This window comes from Onychostoma macrolepis, chromosome 02, assembly GCF_012432095.1.
Source record: "Onychostoma macrolepis isolate SWU-2019 chromosome 02, ASM1243209v1, whole genome shotgun sequence".
In the NCBI taxonomy this organism is placed as follows: Eukaryota; Metazoa; Chordata; class Actinopteri; order Cypriniformes; family Cyprinidae; genus Onychostoma; species Onychostoma macrolepis.
This window is the reverse complement of record NC_081156.1, coordinates 28,062,013-28,078,433: the sequence shown is the minus strand read 5'-3', so window position 1 is coordinate 28,078,433 and position 16,421 is coordinate 28,062,013. Positions and strand designations below refer to the sequence as shown.

At 37.8% G+C, this 16,421-nt stretch overlaps 1 protein-coding gene across 1 annotated transcript in view; it reads left to right on the top strand.

Moving 5' to 3' along the window:
- The window catches only part of cadm3 (cell adhesion molecule 3), a 70,456-nt gene that overhangs the window by 2,046 nt on the left and 51,989 nt on the right, over positions 1–16,421 (top strand).

Sequence of the window (16,421 nt, the reverse complement as noted above, 5' to 3'; positions counted from 1 at the left end):
CAACACAATGAAAACAAGCTGCAACACATCGAAATTAGCATAACACAATGAAAACAAGATGCAACACAATGAAATTAGTCCCATTGTGTTGTGGAGATTTAGTTGTGTTGAGCACTACTGGGCTACCATAGATTGGAGATCAGAGGAATGTATCATAGTTTCAGCAAATCATTACTGCTTTTATTTTAGTACAAATACACCACAAACAGAGGCAATAGATCTATCTATCCTCAAGCACATGTGCACACATTACACAATCCTAACTGAGTTGGACTGAATCAGTCTTCTGGTTTGTGTAGGTGTGTGGCTATTGGTTCTCTATAGAGTTAAGGACCGAACAGCATCTTTATCAAATCCTTTTCATTATAAAGTCTAATTTTTTTCACGAAGGAATGCAGCTTGTGTTGAAATGCCTGTTTCATTGTCACTGTTTCAGCAGACTGATGAGTGGAGATCATAACTGCTTTTAATTTGAAGTAGAAGTATAATTGCTGCACAAGTGTACATTACACAATCACAATGAGTTGGACTGAATCAGTCTGCTGGCTTGTGTAGGTGTATTGTTACTCTCTAGGGTACTCTCTGAACAGATCTTCATCAAATGTCCAAATGTTTAAGTGAAAATATGGATGATTATTCATGAATGATGATTGTGATAGAGCTTTCCTTTTTCATTATGAAGTGTGAACCGGAGATTTACATTGAAATGTTGGCTTCAGTGAGATGTTGTCATTGTTTCAGCAGTCATGATTCATTTCATTAAATGTGCCATAGAATGCATTGATACAATATTTTAAATTGTTCTCTGATATCTACATAGAAGGTGTGTGGCTTTGGTAAGGGCAAAAATTCTCCAGAAACAGTTTTACATGTCCATTTACAACCCTAGGATTTCTCCCTAGAATGAAATGGTCTGTTATTACCTTATTTGGAAGGGTCATGAATAATAATGTAGAGCTCTGCTCTGATTGGCTGTTTCACAGTGCGGCTCATTTCAGTAGCTCACAGGAAGGAAACACAGGGAAAATATATATTTCAATACTTTCTTGTGCAGTTATATCATTGGATAATTATACTGTATATAAAATGTGGGCATCAGGGAGCCGCTATTAATATGCTGGGCATTGAAATTGCTTTCAAATGCATGATCGCTTTTTAGTTTCACTTTCACTTTTGAGATTCGCTATCGCATGTACTCTGTTTATACTACGGAGCGGCAGTACTTCCCAAACATTTTACAAGATCATGCTTTTCAGTGGTGCTCAGGATCTGTAAATCATTCGCCATCATCCTCAGTCATCTCTCCTTACTCTGTTTATGTTGTAAGTGAAATCTTATGTTCTGTAATGTAACAGGAAGAAGCTAACCATGTCCCTTTAGTGGCTCGGGTTATTTTATTAGAACGCGTTATTTGCTTTCCGTTGCTTTCTGAATACAGACACCAACCCATCCCTGCACTTCACACCCCCTGCACAGCCTGGAACATAACATTTATTTCCATGATCTGCCATTTTCGCTGTTTTCCTCGCTTGTTTCTTCACAATACCTGCAGAACTTCCGATGATTCGGCTTTGCAGGTTCGGCTGGTGGCTGGCCTAGAACATGGGCGGGTATATGCAAATTTTGGGGGTGTAACTATTAGAGATCCCGACTGTAACAGTCGATGTTATGTTGTGATTCGCCTATTTTTCAATGGTCTTTTGCATTCACGAGATTTACATAAAAAGGAGGAAACAATGGTGTTTGAGGCTCACGGTATGTCATTTCCATGTACAGAACTCTTATTATTCAACTATGCCAAGGTAAATACAGTTTTCCATTCTATGGCACCAAATCTTTCTTTCTTTCTTTCTTTCTTTCTTTCTTTCTTTCTTTGTATCGATCCTGATCTCGTCCTTTCTCTCTCACACACTTAAAACTCTGTCAGCTGTTTTTGCTGCTCACTGCATTATTCATTATTGTGCTTTTTTGTGCTTTTGCATATCCACTGGCCCTATGCATCCTTAATGCGAATGTGAGTGTATGTGTGAGTGTGTGCAGGCTTTTTGCATATGTAAGAAACTCATACTTTAGATTATATGCAGTAGTAGAGCGGGTTGTTTGAGAGTATAGGTTGTTTGATTGGTGTATGAACATGTTGAGTGCTGAATCTATAGTTGGAAACAGGGTTGTTTTGCAGGTTTGTATGTTCTGTATAGTATGTTCTGACTATCAGTACATACGTGTGATGATGCTGGTTTCACCTACTTTTGCAAACTTTTCCTTTGCTGCTGTAACCAATCAGTGTATAGCAAGGCCTTTTAACCTATATCCACTACAAGCATCATTCATTAGAACAAAGTGCAAAGCTTTTTACATGAATGCAGGGTTTACCACAGAATTCTCTTTTGTTAGTGGAGCCCCGCCCACCCTTCATTCTACATATGTGTGTGTGTGTTAACATATTAGAAATTAATACTTTTATCCAGCAAGGAAACATTAAATCGATTAACAGTAAAGACATTTGTAATGTTAGATTTCGAACTTTTGAACTTTCTATTCATCAAAGAAGCCTGAAAAAAATATATCACAGCACAATTTTGAAAATCTATATATTGATACAATCATAAAATTAGTGAAATATGCAGACTGTGCTGGAGTTTCTGTTGGATTTAGTGCAAAATTATATTATTTACATATTACTATGACTGGGTTAATAAAAGTGTAGGCCTATTAAATTGACACCTTACCTTTGGTCGTCAGCAAACATGATGATTATGAAGGAAGATGTTCAGATGACAGAAGCAGTGCTGCCTAATTTTTATTCACAAAGATCCGGCTCATAAGAGTCACTGATTCGCGAATCAGACTACACTAATCCCGTTGTCTAATTTTGATTTACTAAAAAGAGTTGTCTCATGAGAGTCATTGATTCGCAAACCAGACGTCACTAATTGCGTTGTCTAATTTTGATTCACTAAAAAGAGTCATCTCATGAGAGTCACTGATTCGCAAATCATACAACACTAATCACATTGTCTAATTTTTATTCACAAAGATCCGGCTCATAAGAGTCATTGATTCGCAAATCAGATGACACTAATTGTGTTGTCTAATTTTGATTCACTAAAAAGAGCCGTCTCATAAGAGTAATTGATTCACAGATCAGACAGCACTAATTGCGTTGTCTAATTTTTATTCACTAAAAAGAGCCGTCTCATAAGAGTCATTGATTCACAAATCAGACAGCACTAAATGCGTTGTCTTATTTTGATTCACTAAAAAAAGCCGTCTTCGAGTAATTGTTTCGCGAATCAGATGGCGCTAATCGCATTTTCTAAGTTTGATTGACTAAAAAGAGCCATCTCATAAGACTCATTGATTCACGAATCAGACTACACTAATCACATTATGCAATTTAGATTCACTGAAAAGAACCATCTCATTCAATCTTTAACGAATCAGACTACACTAATCGCCTTGCCTAATTTTGATTCACTGAAAAGAGTCGGCTCATAAAAGCCATTCGTTCGAGAATCATATTGGTAGCAGTTGATTCACAGAAAAGAGCCAGTTTACAAGAGACATTTGTTTGTGAATCTGAATACACTTGCCACATTGAGCTTGTTTTTGTGTGCATCCCGCGAAAGATATTTCTTGCCATTATTTTAAAGAACATGGTTACAGTGCAGTCAATACAGACTGCAAACCCACCTTTCACAACAGATTATATTTAAACACATTGCAGAAAACAAGTTTAGCTTGTCTGTTTCTATTTTGAGTTGTGGTGTTTGTTATTGTTAAATGTTCCCTTTTAACTATTGTTGTTCTCTCTGTTGCTGTAATTCTTAATTTTTGCTATGTACTCAAATTTGTTGAACCATATTGTAAGTTGAAGGCTATAATGAAGCATCTAAAAAAGGATGCGAGTTTAGCAGGTGTATCAGGATCTAAGTTTATCAGGGTTTCACTTATCGTTTCTTGAGTAGGCTGTAAGTGTTTGTGAGAGAGTGTGCAGATGTCCAGTCATGGTCTCTGATGTGAAGGCTGTGCATTTGAATGTGTGTGTGTGTGTGTGTATGTAGGGAAGACAACTTTTCACTTTGGTCTCTGAAGTGTGTATATGTGTGTGAGAGATGTCCAGTTCATCGCTCATGGTCTATGAAGTGTGTATGTGTTAGTGGAGTTTCCACCCCTGGTCTCTGATGTCTGTGTGAGTGTTTGAGCGCATATGTTGCTCATGTGGTCTCTGATGTGTATGTGACTTGTAGGACCGATCACCCGTAGCCTCTGATATGTGTGCTACATCCTCTGTGACATGTCTGCGAGCAGCTCAACATGTGGCGGAAGCATCTGGATATCCTCCATAACGTGCTTGATAAATTCTGAAAGGTCATTTTAAAGAGGACGGCACAGCTCTGGGGCTCATTTCGTAGGGCTTAACAACTGTGCATCACAGATTCATCAAAAGAGGCATTGCTAGGGAAAATGAGCCTTATTGTTTGTTTGTGGTGTTGCGTGGCTGCTGGCGGTCTGTTGAAGCATGTTGTTGTGTCCCTCCACTGACCTGAGACACATTTTGATAGTTATTTGTGATGCTAGTGCTCATTTGGGCTGAGTGATTTATGCGGTCTTACCATGTAACCTCAGTGATGCTGACTTGTGTGAATGTTTGTGAAAGCATGTCAGGATTAAAGTGGAATTATGTGTGTGTGTTATCTATTGAAGTGTGTGTGTATGTTTGTGTTATCGAATGCCTTTAAGAGATCTTTAGAGTAATGTTCATTATAAATGGTCCTGAACAGAATGGCTACTTAGCATAAATAATGCAGAGTAATGGATCACTAAAAAACTGATTAGTCAGGCGACAGGCCACAAATTATACGCGCACTTTGCACATCTTAACCCCTGATGACTTTTCTTCTCTAACCACACAGGAAAACTCCAGAGGCCTGTGTGTGGAGCAACCACACGTGGGATATAGTACATTTTATAAGTCATAATTATGGATTTTTTCAAGTGGTTTATAGGAAAAAAATGTTTTTAATTACTCAAAGCAAGTTTTGTCTCACTTGATTTACTCGTTTAATTTCAAGGAGAGCTAGAATGTTATTTTTTCCTTTGCTCTGGCTGTTATTGTTCTCTTGTGTTTCCATTTGTAGAGACAAATATTGCCGTACTATTGCAATGGCCCTTGTATAAGAGTGCTGTCAATACGGCTAGATGTGCCAAAGTGGTCATATCTTTAAATAATATTCTATTACAGTAAACAAACTGTAGTATGTTTTTCGATAAACAGTGTTTGTAAATGTAAAGATATATTGATTTCAAATGTTCTCTAAAGTGCTTTATCTTTGTTCAAGATGAACTCTGTTCCAAGAGTCAGTAAGCAGTTTCTAGTGCCTTTTAAGGTAGCATCTCAACTAAAAAGAAATTTTTCACGAGCTTTTTTTTTTTTCTTCTCCAAGAAGAAAACATGCAATCCCGCTATAGAATTTGGTTGAAATGAGGTATCTTAGAAGGCAATAAGACATCACAGATGTGGAACAGCTTTTATATTTGCGATTCCTTAAAATATGGTGTTGGTTGGCAGCTTTCTAGGTTTTGGAACAGCAAAAGCTATGTTTTCCAGCATATAGACAGAATGCATACCTATGAGCTGAGCTGCTCGCTAACCATCTGAAGCATATTGCACACCAAAATGGCAAGAGCTTTGTAAAAACATCAAGCTCCAAACTGACTGGCTTTGTGCAATTCCTAGGAGCCAGTTTTTAATTCCACTGGAAAACAAAGCTTTCAGGCAATTACAGTGAGCATGTCAGAGTCACTATTGTCAAAGTCTGCAAGGTCTGTGATGTTGAATCTTTAAAAATATTTCAAGTTTTATTTTAGACAATTGGTAACAAATCAATTTTAAGATATCTATGATCACAGTACTATATTCACTTTTGCTGGCAGTCAAAATTAGGGTTTGCCTGTAATGCTATATGAAAAAGAATTGTGAAATTGTCTGAGCTCTCGTAGCTCAAACAATAAGGCATGGTGCTCGCAACGGCAATATCATGGGTTGATTCCCAGGGAATACATGAAACAATAATCTATCTCTTGAATGCACTGTCATGCACTGCCAAATGCATAAATGTAAGTTTAAAGATCATGGGAGAATAGCTGACATGTAATATACACAGTAGTAGGACACAAATGTGTTTGATTTAAGTATGTAACTTTTTTCCAATAGACTAATGCACAAAAAGCGGTCATGTGGTCATTAGCATTTTTTTTTGCCACAATCCCCCTGCTGATCGTTTAATAGACTGGTGTTAAAGATGAAAAGATAATGAGAAAAGATAAACAAATTCATATGTTTGAATGTGACGGCTGACTTAATGTCAAATTAGTTGAGAGTAAGATAATAATGTAGTTCTAGTCCCATATTTGCAAAGATTCTCACAACCACTGATTCCCTTTAGTCCTTTCCAATCAAAGCCGTCGTATGCGAAAACCCCAAAAAACGAATCTAGAGACAGCGGCTCTGCTCTGAGGTACGTAATGAATTTGAATTGGCTCTCCTGGCCCAGCACCAGTGTGGCTGTCTTGTTTCAATGTAGACTTGGATAAAGATCAATGTAATGAGTATATGGCTGTTTTGGGTTTTTATAGACATGGCATGAGATCAGTAGGTGTGCTTGAGATTGTGTGTGGTTCTGGATGTGAAGTACACCCAAAAACAGAAGGAGAGAGGGGGAAATGAAAGTCACCCTTGTCTTGGCTTCGTTTACATGCCGGAACCCCCGAGTGAGACGCGTAAAGTCATAGAAAGGACATTATTTCCTGTCTACAATCTCTAGAACCCTTCACAGACTCCTGGGAAATGTAGTTTCCCAAAGCTTGAAACGTTCTCACTTGTACTAGAGCTTATCTGTGAGTTAGAAAGTGATACAATTGAGAGTCTACTCCAAAAAACTGAAGTGGGTGCTGAGGGTGTGTTTTCTCTCTTTTTGCTGTCTATGTGAACCTTTTTTGCACTCTAGAAAGCCATCTTGTGTCAAGGGGTTTGTGCAGAGCTTGTGTACAAGCAAGAGAAGCTTGACCTATTAGATTAAGGTTAAGTGTTGGGACTTCTGTGAGTTCAAAATGGTTGTATCTAGAGATGTAAGAGTGATCTGATTGCATTAAATGCGCATTCGGCTCCATCTTCTCATGTTTCCTGTGTTAAAAGCTAGGCTAGATACAGATCTCCTGTCATTAATCAGGACATGAGCGTTTTTCAGGAATTTTCAGCAATGAATATTCATGAGATGATGCAACAAGCTCACTAATATTGCCTTAATTTGAATATTAAAACAATGCAATTTTAGCACTGAAAATCCAGGGTTGTGAAACTGTACTGAGAATGCCTTTTAAATTCCAGTTCAGATCCTAAATTTAAATTGATGGACCAAACAGGATTCAGAATTGTAATTTAAATTTGAATGTAAGGAAGAAGAATTAAAATAAATTGAACTTCATATACATGTATCTGTCATTTTTAACTAGACAAGCAGCATTTGTTATTTGAATGCTAGCTTAAAACTTAAAAAATAGTCTGGAAGTCTCAATGTTCTATAGGCCATGAATGGATGGATGGATAGATATGTTTGAAATGTCACGTGTAGTTCATTATATTTAATAAATTAACTTCTGTAGACTAAGGTGAAAGAATACATCATTGTCCAGAATGCAGTACCTCAATAACTCAGTAAAGTCCTCTTTTTGTGATTCTCAATTTTAATCTCAATTTCAAATCACATTCCTGTTCAATGTGGTCAGTTCAGTTCATATGACATGAATTGAAAGGGAACCTATTTATTATGCAGTTTTGGCCAGAAGCCCTGTTGAAAAAACCAGCATATGCTGGTTAGGTATGTTTTGAAGCATGGCTACTGGTTTGAGCTGGTTTAAGCTGGTTTAAGCTGGTCCTAAGCTGGTCATGTGCTGGTTTAAGCTTGTCCTTAACTGGTCACGTGCTGGTCCTAAGCTGGTCCTAAGCAACTAGCTCCTGCTCAGGACCAGCTTAGGACCAGCACACGACCAGCTTAAACCAGTTTAAACCAGCAGCTCATACCTAACCAGCATATGCTGTTTTTTTTCAACATTGTCTAAAGAAAAGTTTGCATTTGATGCAAATGTTCAGTGTAAAAGTTGTAAGCATGCGTTATGAAGAGGGGTGAATGTTCTTTGTACATTGTATGCACAGTCTGTGGATAATTCCTTTTTGCTAATTTGTTATCTTCCATCTAAACTCTAAATAACTCTAGACTGATGCTGCCGAGCCCTAGATTCATCAGCATACAATATGTTTACTCTGACACGACGCTGAGATCCAAAGCTTTTAAAACAGATGCTATCTGCAGAACAGGGCTGTAGGATGAGAGCTGATTTCTTCGCAATAGAGTGATGCCAAACCATGAATTGCCCTGTGGCGTACTTGTTTTGCAAAATGCACTATCCTGTCCTCAGCCACCAATTCATTGCTTGGGAAAACACAAATCTGAGAGTAGGGAAAAAAACAACACATATTCATTCCAAACATTCCGTAAAATTACATCACATTTCCTTTCTGACTGCTGTTGCCAAATGGGAATGATTGTTATGGATTTAATTCAACAGAGATTCACAGTGGCCTTAAATGGATTGATATTTTCTCTGATTTACTATTATAATCAGAAATCTAAAAGTAGGGATGAAATGATGGAGAAATTAGTTCATGCACTTTGTTACAAAACATTGAAAGTCGTTGTTGGTTATTTAAAATATCTGATGGATAAACTGACTGTTTAATCATGCTATCAATTGTGATAAAACTTTCCGGTTTTATGGATAGGGTTTCAACAGTTGATCTATGACTTGTACGGACCAGGCCTCACAGTTTGGCATGCATGTGATACATGGATTAGTTGCAAAGTTTAACCATCATAGACTGATGCATGTGTTTCCAAGTCTTGCCAGTTTAATTCAAGTGATTTTAAACCTTTCAAGTGCAAGACAAGGAGAAAGAGATACTCAATACTGTACTCATGCACATTTCAGAAAGTGCACAGAATTGAGTTCACTTGGGCACCTCCTTGCACTTGGGACACACAAATGTACAAACGCGCACAGAATTGTCTCAAAATACCCGGTTATGTCTTAAATGAAGTGAATGTAAACAAAGAAATTGGATGTGTATCATTATACCGGATCCATGCATTCAGTCTTAGGGTGTGTTCACACTTGTAGTTCGGTTCATTTGGTCCGGACCAAAAAGGAAAATGATACATTTGGTCCTGGACCGCTTAGCGTTCACACTGGCATTTTTGACAGCAAACCTAAAGACACTGAACCTAAAGGGATAGTGATACTTTCACAACCTGATTGGTCGGCTTGAATGACGTATATTTCGTGACGGAACTTACCGAACACCCCAAACAAAAGGTGAGTTTGACTTAAAGCAGCGCTGCGAGTGTATGATATCAAAACACCCATTAACCAATCGGTCTGCTCAGCGCCGCTTTAAGTCGAACACACCTAATGCTGTCTGCTGGACTAAGTGCGCTCATTGTTGCGTGTACATATAATTTTATTTTCACCAACTGCAAACTCACAAGGAGCTCATTAAAGGCCCTTTACCTCATCGTTGCTCCATGTTTGACCTCTGCTCATTTTGTTTTGGTTACACCGCTCATTCCGTGTCATCAAATCATGTCGCATAGCGTCGCATCTTGTCATTATTTCCTGGTTTTGGTTTGTTTAGAAGTATTTGGTCCGTGTTGCGTTTATATTTCATTCGAACCGCACCAGAGTTCGTTTGGAAGCGGACCGAGATCTTTTTAGCTGTCTCGGTCCGCTTGTTTGGTGCGCACCAGGGTTTGGAAGGCAGCATTCACACTTACTCACACGAACCGCACTAACAGAGCAATCGCACCAGAGTTCGTTTTAATCAAAACAAACATGACAATGGCCTGCATGAAGTGCATGAAGTGACCAGGTGTAAACAGGCCCAAAGTGACAGCAGCCTAAAAATACCTGCTGCTGTCTGTCATTTATGTTTATCAAACAACAAAACAGCTTCAACAAAAATTAATATACCGGTACATTTAATTTATACCGTGAACATTATGCAGTGTTATTTTACACTTAATTATTACATTTCTAAACCTGAATACAACTGTTAGACCATATTTCATTTTTTACTTTGTTCTATTTATCTATGCTTGTAATTTGTGTATTTGTTCTTATTTTATGTTCACTTGTCATTAATAATGTTTAAACTTTATTAGCTAGGTCTAGTAGCTTTTGCTGTGGTATCGACAAAGTTCTTAAAGTGTTACGTTGTTAAGTAATAAATGGAAAGCAAAGTTACATTGTTCCCCCCACCTCAATTTTTTTTTTTTAACTGATGTGAAAATGATCCAATTTGTGACTCAAAACCCATAATATAATCCGAACCATGAGTTTTGTGCTGAACCCCTATTTATGGACATGGACATTTTTGATACTGTCATGGTTACATATGATTACTATTTTTGTTGGACTTATGGACATTTGTATTACTGATAGAATTTTAATTCTACACATTTTTCTTTTTCTTTTTTTGGGGATTTTTTATTTATTTGCGAAGCAAGTATTTTTATTAACAAATCCTTGAATAAAATGTTGAAATATTAATGCCAGAAGCTACAGTTATTATTTATTTGTAAGTTAACCATATTGTTAATGGCTTACAGTATATGTAAAATAACCATTAGATTAATTAACTAATTGGATAAACTGTATATTAATTGAAAAATAATTGCTCATTGCAGCCTTATCTAAAAGTGAATCAAGAGGCAGAGAGCTGTCCAATCATAAAGAGATCACATTTACAGTTTTCCTTATGTGCCAAATCAATTAAAAGAAAGTGTTGTAGCAGCACCACTATCAGCAATAACAGCTAATCAAATGCCAAAAACAAGGTAGAGCGTATCCGTGGCTCTGATGACATCATAACATTCCCAGCTAAACATCACAGTGCTGTACTCAAAGCAGTTTGGCCCACTTTACGCGGGTATTTTTATCCAGCCGACATCGCCCGTGATATATTTTTCATGAATAAAAACATGGACTTGGTTCTCTCCTGCCTGCGCCATAGCGTAATTGTGCAGCAAGCTAAAGGGACCATGTACCGGGCTTCAAAGGTTCTGCGGGACCGAGCTTGGGTCCACAGGAATGAGAGCTGTGTCCACTCGAACGGAGGAAAGCATTTCCAATTAGCCGGTTGGCAGTTGGATCACACTTCCTGCTTTCAGGAGTGCCCTGGGGCTGTGTTTACCACTGCAAAGCTCCCTGGGAAATGCGATCCGTTTGAAAGTGCTGGCGTGTTTGCTTCCTTACCTCAGCGTAACATGCGGCTGTGGCTTGATTGAGCGGCTTGGCTCCTCCAGATGTGGCCAATAATGATGAGAGATTAAGCAATGGGCGGTAATGCTGGCCAATCATTAATGTGGATGAGATTTAGAGGCGGGAGAGCTGTGTGTAAGTGCCAGTGGCTCACTTAACTCAGAGGACAGATTTGTTGCTGGCACCTTTTCTAATGCTGCTGATTCTTTCTCGCACTCTCCCGCTCTCTTTCTCTCGCTCTCTCACACACCCTCTGGCTATTTGTTGTACATTTCCTCTCTCTCTCTCTTTTTGTTGCCAGCATCTTTCTGCTGAAATGTAACTCTGTGGAGCAGAAGGCCTGGGAAGCAACCAAGAGCGAGAGGGAGAAAGGAAGAGACCGTAGTGTTAAGAAGAAGCAGGGAACCCTGTCAGTTCCACAGAGCGTCTTATCTTATGAATCATGTTTTCAGGAAATGCTTACCAGCTTCTCTGACAGTAAGATGCATCACAGGCTCTTAAGCAGAGGTCATTCTCCTCTGGGAAATGATCCACAATCATTGATAATACGATCTGTCGACAAACCACAGATGAGCTTGTAAATTTGTTTATGCCCCCTATGATCCTGTGGCCCGCTGTTCTACTGCGATGACTATGATTAGTGAAGCTATCATTAGCAAAAGGGATCTACTGAGTGTTTGCTGTAACGCTCGAAAACAATCAGCCTATTCTCTGCTGCTTCCGTTTTAATAATGCAACGCTTTTCATCGCTTTAATGAGCACTTCATGTCCTGCTCCTTTTTAAAGTGGAACTTTTTTTTCAAAGAGTAGGTGAGGATCTTTTCTCTGCTGTTATTTCACTGTTTGTGGGGAAAGGTATACCTGTGCACAGAGGAGGTCATGCCCTCTTCTCCATTACCAAGCCATGCTTCTGTTTCTCTCCAATTATCTCCTATTTAGAGAAGCTATTAAAGTTCCTTGGATGATTTCTGAGCATGTATTTAGTAGATTAACCTTTGCTTTTGATATGTGTTCCTACAACATTTTAAAAACAATGTTGGTTTTGTTTTACCCAGTACTTGTTGAGTGCAGTGCTGATATTTTGGTTTATTTAACTGTTTCTACAACTTCTAAAAGTTCTGCAGGTAACAACAGTATGAAAATCAGGCTGGGATGTACCTAAAATTCCAAACTTTGACGATAATTGATACCTATATCTTGATATTTTTGCATTTGCTTTAGGTTAATTGAAAAGGTGATTTCCTACAACACCATTTAAAAATAAAAAGCATGATTTGGATAGAACAGGTATTGTTTCTAAGCACATTTAAAATGTTTAGTGCAAAAACATACATATTAAAAATGAGACCTACTGACCACTTCTTTTTTTTTAAATGAACACATGTAAATGTAACAATATAAAAAATGAGTGTAAAATGGGTACAGAAAGTACATTCTGACAGCTTCTTTAGAGCAATGCAATTCACATACTACATTTTACACTGTGCAGCTGGGGTAAAGTATGCAAGTGTTTCACAAGTTTTTATCTAAGAACACAAGTCTATCAACGGTTTCTGGTTTAAGAGATGCTCTGTGGCATGACAGTATGTTCACAGAGGCACTAAAAACTATTTCAGATGGGGAAGTAGTTGCTGGAACACATAAGCAGTGCACTTCTTGGCTACTTTGCAGGAGGAGTGAAATTGCTTATTGGTGCCTTCTGTGGCAATTTAATCTTAATTTTCAACAATACTCAATATTCACACTATATCCTGTGATTTTTATATTGACAACATCTCTAAAATTGGATAAATCACCCATCCCTAGCATGAAATATACTATTGTTATTTATATTTTAAAAATTCATTTGAAGTTTGCTTCAAACTATTTCGAAATAGAAAACACTACTCTTTCGAAAGTTTTGAAGTCATTAAGATTTTGTTGTTGTTGTTTTTGTCTTATTTTTACCAAGGCTGTATTTATTTGATCAAAATACAGCCATAAGCATTAAAATTGTCACATGTTGTTAATTATTATTTAATTTTTTTAAAGTTGAAAATATATTTGAATATATTTTAAAATTTAATTTATTTCTGTAATGGCATAATCAGTCTGATTTGGTACTTAAGAAATCTATCTTCTCATTGTTATTATTAGTTGAAAATGGTTGTCCTGCTTAGTGAAATGTGGAAAGTGGAGGTATGTCTTTGATGATTCTTGAAAGAACAGAAAGTTTGAAAAATAGTGCTTGCTTGAAAAAAAATATTTGTAACATTATAAACCTCTTTACTGCCATTTTTGATCAATTTAACACATCCTTGCTGAATAAAAGCATTGATTTCTTGAAAATTGTTTTTGCTAACCTAACCTAATATAATAATATATTACATTCTGTTAATACATTTAAATTTGTATTTTACATTCTACAAATAATAATTATTTTCCACAGATAACTAATGAATCAGTCCAAGATGCATTGATGATGTGGTTAGAAACTTTATTTTATATTTTTCTTATTATATTTATATTGGATTAAATCATTTAAAAAAAATCATTTTTAATGTTTGATAATGTTGAATAAATGAGTTGTAAGTTATTATAAAGTGCTCTGAACATCATCTTAATTAAACTGTCACAAGCAGTTTCACCTCTTGCTCAAGGTGTACTTTCAGTCTTAAGAATTGGCAGCCGGTGCGACATCGCTTTTGAAGATTTTTTCTGTCTGTCTCTCTGATAGTATCGGCTTTGCTCAGTCTTTAACTGATTGCGTCAGCCACTCTCAATCTATCCCAAGTCTAAATCAATGAAACTTTTCACCTAAGACCAAGGACACAGGAAAAATACCCAAACAATGAAATAACTGCAAACAGTCAGCCTGTAAAAACAGTTATTTTCAACAATGCCTCTGTAGTGTCTATCTATCTATCTATCTATCTATCTATCTATCTATCTATCTATCTATCTATCTATCTATCTATCTATCTATCTATCTATCTATCTATCTATCTATCTATCTATCTATCTATCTATCTATCTATCATGTGTATGTATAGATAGATAGATAGATAAATAGATGATGCATGTTCTGTACCAGGGAAGTATGCATATTTGTATTTGGCCACAGAGATTGATTGCACCAATCACAGACTGAGCCAAACATTTCATTTTGCTTCGTTCCGAGCAGAAGTAGCATTTTTGCATTCCAGCTTTCGGTGGCCTCCTTTCCAAATTGGAAGTGTTTAGAACGAAATAAAAGTATGGTTAATAACGTTCATAGTATGAAGAATTGAAACGGTTGGTTTTGTTCCCGTTTCCTATTACATTCTGCAAAAAGAAAAAAAAAATCAGTTCAATTTCGGTTCCAACATAGCCAACCAGCTGCTCTCAGAAACTCTCAGACAATTCCAACAGCAAATTAACCACATCCCGAAACGCTCGCTTCTGATTCCACTGATCTCCTAGCTGTAGCCAGTCACTTTCCTCAGCCCTTCCTGTGATCTAACAGGATGGCAGAGCTCTTGCGAAGTGCTGTGTGTTTGATTAAACTGTCTATAAGTGGGGAGAGGCGAGATCAGGTGGGATCAGCATGAGTCTGTTGAATAGCAGCTATCGGCCAGAGAGAGCCACGCGTGTGTGCGTTTTTATAATGATGAATGTTGTTAACCTTTAGCCCGGTTTGGTTCGTTCTCCGTCTCACTTCTGGTTTTAGATTGTTCAGATCCAATTATCGAACATGAGTTCTTTCAAGTGTGTGTTTGAGAGAAAGTGTGTATAAAAGAGAGAGTAGTCTGTCTGCGGGTTAAAAGTATCAGCTGTGTGTGTGCGCATATGTGTTTGAGATATATGTGTGTATGTGCCCTCCTCAGATGTTCACACGCAACGTGCTTGTGATGAAAGCAGCACATTGTGGAGTCACCCATCAGTTTGGCTGAGGATGAAAGAGCCGTGTTGTTTTATTCAGCAGTTTCACTCTGAAAGCTCCGCTGTGTGGCTCGTCTCAGCTGCTCTACATTGCGGTTTTATTCACCAGGTTTGTCAGCGCTGAGAAGTGCGCTGTGTGGTTTAATTCACCGCAGAGTTGTAAGTGCCAACCATGGCTTTTTCTGCCTTGTGATTAAATCTGCATTCGTCGCATGATACGAGCTAGAAAATACAAACAGTACAAACCTGTCAATGAACCTGTGTTCGTGTATATGTGTGCGTGTGTGTGTCTGATTCAGCCGCGTCTCTGTGGGCTGAGACAAAAGAGCGGTAATAAGCGTTTCTAATCTGAGGAGTGAATGAATGATACACAAAAAGGGACCACAGACAGACCGAATAAACAGGCTGGAGAGAAAGAGAGAGGAAATAAGGCAAGCAGAGGTGGCAGTAGAGCGAACAAGGGATGGAAGAGAGAAAGATGAATGGGAACCAAGAAAGTGGAAAGAAGGAAGAAGGAGGGGATAGACAAGAGCGATGAAGGGTTTTCACGCTGTGTCATATCGTATCATACAGCATAATCACACACACACACACACACACACACATTCACACTCTTCTTTCTAGCACCGCTTTAAACCAATCACATGACATACGCTTGGATGGTTCACATTACATTCCTTTAATGTTTGGGCACCATACCAACGATTACTGGAAGTGCACACACACACACAAAATCTCTCTAGCTCTCTCTCTCACCCAAGCAGGTGAGAGATCTATTTATATACTTGTTAGAATTAATTAGCTAGCTCTGAATGAAGTACACTCTGTCAGTAAGTTACTTGTCATGAAGTACTTCACATGCATGACACATGTTTGCCACAGGCACTATAAAAGTGTGTTACTGTGTTTCTGAACTTTAACACAATTCACATGTCACATGCTTCATCTGTATATTTGTGCATGAAATTGCTGAATTGACCGTGGCAAATGCTTATTTGCTTGTGAATGATGCACTTGCAGTAATGGCTCAGTGAATATTGAAAATCACATACAGTACATAATGTAGGTTCAGTATGTCACATTCCATCTTATTTTCAGGATGGCATACTACACTACCAGTCTTACCATTTCTTTTAGTATGCAGT